The sequence below is a fragment of the Zingiber officinale genome, chromosome 7B (assembly GCF_018446385.1).
Source record: "Zingiber officinale cultivar Zhangliang chromosome 7B, Zo_v1.1, whole genome shotgun sequence".
Classification (NCBI taxonomy): Eukaryota; Viridiplantae; Streptophyta; class Magnoliopsida; order Zingiberales; family Zingiberaceae; genus Zingiber; species Zingiber officinale.
In genome coordinates this window covers 55,344,356-55,352,645 of record NC_055999.1, presented here as the reverse complement: position 1 = coordinate 55,352,645, position 8,290 = coordinate 55,344,356, and the positions used below count along the sequence as shown (strand labels likewise).

At 33.9% G+C, this 8,290-nt stretch overlaps 1 long non-coding RNA gene across 1 annotated transcript; it reads right to left on the bottom strand.

The window, feature by feature from the left end:
* Positions 1 to 825: 825 nt before the first annotated feature.
* Positions 826 to 1,650, bottom strand: LOC122005753. The gene is made up of 3 exons (XR_006118509.1): positions 1,600 to 1,650; positions 1,397 to 1,510; positions 826 to 934 (listed from the first exon to the last, which is right to left on the bottom strand). It is a non-coding gene; the product is annotated as an uncharacterized LOC122005753 (long non-coding RNA).
* Between the last annotated feature and the right edge of the window lie 6,640 nt (positions 1,651 to 8,290).

Here is an 8,290-nt window from a genome sequence, read left to right as displayed (position 1 = left end):
CTTAGGCAATCATTTAGTCTCCAACTAGTATCTGGTTTGTAACAAAAGCATAGCATCCGGTTTGTAACTTATTTTAGGCAAATAAAGCAACCATATAAGCTTATGAAATGAGAGAATGCTACACTCATTAATGGTTGCATAAGGATTGCTTAAGTCAACATATAAATTTTCTTTAATGGGATGTAGGTCAATTAATATGGGTTGTTTAATTCATGTGTTTTATGTTGTGTGAATTGCTTAAGGTCATCCCTAAGCTACTGTACATGCTATGTCAGAGCTAAATTCGTCCCAATTTGTGTGGGTTCTTTTCTCCTTTTCACCTAAGCCATATGCATAAACCATGTACATATTAAGTAGAAGCAACTAGTTTTCACTCTTGTGAAACAAAACATCTAATGCTTTTTGTAAACGTTTACATGCTATCAAATTAAGAGTGTCAAGTTTTGATTGGAAGTGTGGATGTTTCCAGCGGTATACAGCTTTCTGAAGAATCAAACATAATCAGATACACCGCTACAATGTGATAGTGTACATAAGCATATCACGCATAACAAGCCACAAGTCCTATCAATCTACCATTAATTATGTACTTACATTCATAGTATTGGTTCAAGTCATATCTAAGTTCATGTCGATCTCTTCACATTTATAAATTTTTCAAATAATTAATATTAGCTTCTGCAAATGATGTTGCCCCTACAGATAAAAACATTCATTGGACAATAAAGGTTGAGAAAAATAACCACCTCAAAGTTTCCTTTCAGTTCTGATTCGAGCTTTTTGGTGAGACTCTCGTTGTACAATTCCTCGTAAGCCAACTGAATCTGCTATCTTCTCTGGCCTCCCAGTATCCTCCTATGTACCGGTATGTCTCGCTCCCTTTATCTTTCACAAACCACTGCGGTTTCCAACCACTTTCCTACATCTTTCTCGCCTGCAACACATGGTGACCAAAACATCAAAGGAAATACTCAGGGAATAACATTTACAAAAAACAGCAAACAATAAATTAGACATTTAGAAATCTAACTATGAAGACAACTCAATTTTTTTAGCAATGTCACTGAACAAATTTACAACACTAAATTCTCACTATTCACCATGCATTTATATGTGTTAACCTCTTATTTTTGATGTCCCTAATTCAATTTTTCTTATGGACATGTTAGGATCCTAGGGATATCCTTGTGCAATGGATTCATGAAACTTCAGATTTCAGTTAGTTTTGGATGACTGAAAAAGTTTATAATAGGCAGTTCAATGAATGATCATAAGATTTAAAAAAATGTCCCTATCGATTGCCCAAATATATAAAAAGCAACATGGAAGCAAGGCTACATAGGAGCAATGACTTCCGCACCAATTACTAATCGTAAAACAATATTCAAAACCTAACCTGGCGTTGTCTCTGTTCCAGTCTCAACTTCTCAGCATTTGCCATCTCATACTCCCCATTCTCCAAGCACCTCTGATCAGGCCTCAACCTTGAATCTGTCGGTGGCAGTTTTTCCTGCTCAAGGTTGAGGATAAGAAGTAAAGAAATAAATTGAAACTTAAAACAAAGGATGCATGGATAATAAGTAGAACACAAATTGTAACCTTTAATCCCAGGGTCAGCTCATTTACTGTTATTGCAAAACGTGTGAGATTATATGAGGCCTTGATGAACCCATTGCTAGACATTAGGCTTCAAAGGGACAAGGCTTCAGGGATGGACAAACAGAACACTTTTGCAAACTCTTACAAGGAGATTTCCAAAGAACATAACAATACTAGGAAACATAAATAACACATGGAAATGAAGACTATAATCTCTGTGCTCCTCTTTTATGAGTTTCATTATGGAATATCACATTATCAAAGGTTTGAAAAATCAATCTTCTATCAATTATTAAAAGAAGAAAAAATCTATGTAAATCAATTGGACAAGAAGAAAACAATTTCAGATATCAAAACAATTATTTGCCTGATCCATTAAATAAAAAAAAAACTCATTTCTTGAAGATTTCTTCCTTGGTCTATGTTATGATCACAAAAACTATCAGAGATAACAAGTTCATATCACTTAGAAAGATGAAACCTCTCTATTTTCTGGGAAATATGTAGATTTATTTCTGATCGGTGTTAAAAAAAAGTAATCTTGAACTCATAGAGGAATGATTTAAGCATTAGATCTGCATACAACTATGTGCTATTGCTACAGATTGCTGATCGGCATAAAAAAAAAGTCATCTTGAACTCACAGACAAATGATCAAGCATTAGATCTGCAGATACCTCATTAGATCTAATGATCAAGCATTAGATCTACACTCATTAAGATAAGATCCATATAGTTAAGCCCAAATAATTAAGACAAACACATCACGATTAACATGATAAAGGTACAAATAGTAGCCACTTGATTGCTTTGAAAACACTCCAGAATTCTAGCCTTCAATCTGGAAGAAAAACAAGAGTTGCAAGGATGTTCAATGGTTACTTTGAACACTACATTTCATTAACTTAAACAAAAAATCAGAGTGGTTTTATTATTTTTAATATTTTTATACTTATTCATCTTTTTCATATTTTTGAAATGCTTCATTATTTTTTATTTTTTATTCAGTTTTTAAGTGAATGAATGGGATGAGAAAACGACGATCGATATTCTTCTCCCACCTTTGTAGCTAAGACAATAAACAGTGAAAGTTTAAAAGAAGAGCTTGAAAAATGTCCCAACTTTTTCTTCATTTTTATCCATCTACCACTCTTTTAAGTTTCATAATGTACAAACAAATTTCGCTTTAAACTAAGAGAAAACTTACCGCGTGTGATAAATAAAAAAAATATTAGTAACAAAAAAGAACCTGAAAGGCTCTGAAAGTCTAGAATTCTGGCAGCAGCCATCCAGCTCTGTTAGTGCTTCTTCAACACGATCACCAAGCAGATGTAGCTGCATATAAAGAAATGTTAATTAGGCAGCATACACAAAAGAAAATTTGCAAAGAACCCAAATAAGGGGTTTAATAATGCTCATCCAGCTAAATTGGTATATAGTTAGATGCACATCAAAGGGTAAAATTGAGAAATCCGTAAACGATGCTGCAGGGGAAAATTCATTGAGTGGAAATTACCCAAAGATTTCAAATCAACTTCTCACGAAGACACAAATTCGACTCTAAATCATTCCGAAACCCTCCAATTAGGAACCAAAACTTCAAGGAAAGCTCGAATCACTTCTGACCTCTCTGTGACCCATTCTAACAAACAGGTAACGTGCAACTCTCTACAACTTGTTCATCATGGAAAACACAACACAACTCAACCTCAAATCATCGAACACCAGCCAAAATCTCTAGGAAAACCTACTGTGAACACATCAGAAATCACTGTCAAACAATTTTGGGTAACATACGCAAACCAAGCAGTAACCTTCAACCGAAACCTCCAACAAGAACACATCCCACCGAGAAGAATCCAACCCGAATCGTATACAAAGAAAAACCAATCAAACACATCCACAGAAGAGGAAAACATATCGAAAGCGTCTACAAAAGAAGTAAATCAAAACATCTCCAGGAAGAACAATCAAAGCCTTTACCAGAAGAAAACCAGTCGAAATCCATACCAAATCCTCACTTTCTATAGGTTTTCCACCCCACTATACCTCATGGATTTCGAGTTATCACAGGTAGATACACTTGCCTCTTTCTTCTTCGTCTCGCCTCCACTCGTCCTCGCGTTGTGCCCCGTCAGCTGTGGCGCCGCCTGCGAAGCTCAGCTAGGCAGCGAAATGGCGCGACGAGTGGCTCTGTCGACTCGGGAAAAATGGAAAGAAGAGAAGGGTCGGCGGAATCGGGCGGGGAGATGTGACGAGGAAATGAACCCACTGTTCAAAGGGGACGGCGACGGCGAGAAATCGAGGGAGCGGAAGTTGAGGCGGCGCCAGCAGCTAGGGTCGAGGGAGGCGCGGTACCAGGACTTGCAGACGAAGGGGACGGCGACGGCGAGATCTCCGAGGGCGAGACGGCGGAAGGGGAAGAGGGAGATGAGGCTGAGGTTTAGGTTTAGGTTTAGGTTTATGTTGAGAGAAGGGGCACGATATTGGTTTAGGTTTGGAGGGAATTTTGTGAAGTCTTGTAAATTTTGGCCGGTGAAAAAATTAAATTATTTAAGAAGGGGTTTATTAACATCGGATTTTAAAAACTGATGTTAAAATCGGTGTCTATTAACCAAAAAAAGGGCGCTCATAGACATCGCCTAAAAAACCGATGTCTATGAGCTAAAATCTGCGCTCATAGACACCGGTTTTTAGAAAAACCGGTGTAAAATACTCAAAGACTTCGGTTTTAGCCTAAAACCGATGTTGTTCCACTGATGTCTATGAGCGATTTTGTTGTAGTGCTAGGAATTTTGCCTAAGTACACTTAGGACTTTCCTGCAAAGCTCATTCAAACATATCAGATAACAAGACAACTTAACTTTGAATCCTTTGGCATAATCAAAATATAGGTTCGATCATCTAATGCTTACCACACCAACAATCTTCCCCTTTTTGATTATGGCAACACGGTTCAAAGTTAAGTAAAAATATGATAATAAATAAGAAATTTAAAAATGAGTATGAATGTAATAATTTGTAAAAAACTTATGCTTCTCCTTTCATTTTCATTTGAATTCTTAATTTGCTTAACTTTTCACTCTTCTCTCCCCCTTTGACATAAATAATCAAAAAGAATACGTAGAGACATTTTCAAAAATATTCTATGTAATTCAAAACTCCCCGTGAAGGGAAGCTTCCCTAAACATTCTCAAAGATTTACATAGTGAAGGACTTAGCTTTGAAAAGAAATTGTAAAAAAAACTTAGTGAAAAATCCTTAGTTGAAAAACTTAGCTTAAACTCAGCTTTAAAATGATTGGGTTGAGAAAATACTTTGTGAAATAACTAAGTCTAGAAAATAAATTGACTAAGTTTTTTAATAAAAATTTTGGCTTTGATAATTACTTAGCCAAATTTGAGTTAAAAAAAACTTAGCTGAAAAGGATTTTAATAAACACTTAGCATTGAAAGGGAGTTTCTTGCAAATATACAATTTAGAACTTCAGCTAAATTAGAGATTCTTTGAAAATACATAGCTTTTAGAACTTAAATTTAGGACCTTTTTTTATTAAGAAAATGTTGATAAATTTAGTACTTAGCTTTCAAAAGATGTGGAAAAGGCACAGGTAAGTACTTTAAAAAGATTTCATAGAAAACTTAGTTAAGTTAAAGCTTTTGATAAAACATACTTTTGATAAACAATAAGCTTTTAAAAATAATTTTGGTTTAAAAAAAATTTAAATACTCAAGCTTAAAAATAATTTGAAAAATAATTTAATTCAACATTAAGCATTAACTGAATATTAAAACTAATATCTATTTAAACATTATTAAAACTGAAGGTTTGCAAATACTAATACTTTAAAAATATTTTTTTTAAAAAAAACGTTCTTACACTCCCCTTGATTAATGCCAACCAATTTAAAATAATATTTTAAAGTTCTAGAGTCCAAGCATGAGTAATATGAAAAAAATATAAAGATTATTATTTATTTTCCTAATTTCCATCTCGCCCATTCTAGGTTATCGGGCATGTTCAGCTTATGAGTGAGTGTGAGACAGAGTTAATATATATATATATATATATATATATATATATATATATATATATATATATATATATATATTATATTTTTTTTGAAAAAAATATTGAAATTGAGATTTAAAATATAAGTTTGAATTTTCAATAAGTTTGAATTTCAAATGAGTAAATATTTAAAATTTTAAAAATTAATTAAGTTTAAAATTATAATTTTACATATTAAAATTTTGATTTGAAAATTAAGTATGATTTGAAAATTAAATATGATTTATATTTGAAATGTAAATATGATAGTTTGAAATTTAAAATAAATTATCCTTTAAAAATAATTAAGATTTTTGAAAATCATTAAAATTATAATTTTGTAAATAATGACTTTTAATTGATTATAAAAATAATTATAATTTTGAAATTAATATTAATATTTTGAAATTAATTATGATTTGAAATATTAATAATATTGAAATTAATTATGATTTAAAACTTAATAATAATTAACTTTTTGAAATTAATTATGATTTAAAACATAATAATAATTAACTTTTTGAAATTAATTATGATTTAAAACTTAATAATATTTAAATTTTTGAAATTAATTATGAAAATAATTAAGTTAATTTTATTGAATTAATTTGGAACTACTTTAAACCTAGGTCCATGTCACCCTTTTCTAGATTATCAATCAGGGGAACCTTATGAATTTTTGTGAGATGGTTAATTTTATCTTTGATTTAAATTATCATCTAAGGATTAATTTATATTTGAGTTAGACATAAGTTTTTCAATTAGTCAATTAAATATACATTTCAAAGATTGGCTTCCAGGCTGTGGCGAGGCACTAAGCCTTCTTGGGTATGAGATCATCCACCACTTCTAGAAAAAACCTTTCAAAGAAATTGGATATTTAATTTTCTTTTTGAAACCCCTACGTCTAATGATGTGCACAAATATTATAATCATTTACGCATGTTTTAGCGCACATTCATGTACTTTATGCATATATATTTGTTGCATGATTGCCTCTTTCTTCTTGTATTCATTATGTATACTCTTTTGTTCGGATATCTGCACTTTGTTTGGTTTTGTGTTGACAGGGACAACTTTCAGAGCGAAAACGATGATTATCAACGCACCGGAACAAACCGAAGAACACAGCCGTACACTCTTGGCATGGTTGTGTGACCAGATAGAAGGGGAATAGTGCACGACCGTGCAATCCCTGCACGGCCGTGCGGCCGAGACCAAGGTAGTTCAAAACACGGTCGTGCAACCCTGCATGGTCGTGCCACCCCGAGACCGAAACCAGGAAGTGCCCAACCGTGCATCCTTGCACGACCGTGCGGCAGGGACCGAGGCCAGACACCACACGACTGTGCCAATTGGCACAACCGTGCAACGCCATCAAAGGAGGAAATGAACACGACCATGCCATCTTGGCACGACCGTGTCACCGCGATCGAACCCTAGTCTATATAAGGGTTTTAACCCTTTTTCTCGAGGGGAGAGCATCGAGAAGCGAGCCGATAGTTGGAGAAACATCTTGGAGCCATCCCACGCCATCTTGGATCTCCATCCAACGATCTTCCACCACCTTATCGACTCCAGAAGTAGAGGATTGGACCCGAAGGCCGCTCGTCGACATAGGATAAACATATTCTCTCCTTCTTTCTCCGTATCTGAAGATTGTATGTTTATATACGTTATCCCTTTGGGTATTTCTCCGATATTTATGGAGTAGATCCTTTATTCTAGGATTATGGAGTAGTTGTGGCTCTGTTTGATGTGAAACTCGTATTGTACTTACACTTGTTGGATGATCTTTTATGCTTTGTTTCAATTGCATGTTGCTTGATTGTGTAGAACTTGTTAACCTCGTAGAGGGATTATTTCTAGATCGTATACCCGAGGGGACCTAGTGACAGGGGTAACCCGTTCATGGACGTCTAGGATGTATACTAAAAGCCTAGCTTTTGGTATAAACATTTATCTAGAAATAAGAATCACATTGGTCAAATGTCTACATTTATGATAAATGTAGTTGTTCAATTAATTTATATTGTAAATAACATGGTGTGTGGTGTCACACACAGAAGATCATGTTATCAGTACCTTATAAATTATAAACAGTAGCTCACGACTAAGATGGAAAGAACAAACCATCAGAATAGACGTAGTGTAATTAAGTATTAGTTTATCTTGACTAATAAATTACACTGATATACTTTAAGTGTATTGAGTACGATCATTTAGGTAAGTTCTTTTTGTACTGACTTAGTAAAAGAACTAGACCTTAGTTATTATGGAAGTGTGTGCTCTTAATCCTAATATAATAACAAGCATGTATATTTAATATTTATTTCATTGACTTATCAAAGGGTGAGGTTTAGCTCGATAAATCAATATGCTCGATAAGTTAGAAAATGATATTACTTATAGTATGTGTTGTTGATTATAGAAGGAATCTGTGTCCTAGTTATCTAGGTTGAGAATGCCCCCAAGAGGAGCTCATAAGGATTGCCATGTTAAACCCTGCTGGTGGACCTAGTCCAACATGACAATAAAGTTGAGTGGTACTACTCTTGGAGCTAGATATTAATTAAATGAGTTGTCAGTAACTCACTTAATTAGTGGACATTCGTAATATTAAACACAGGGAAACTAACAC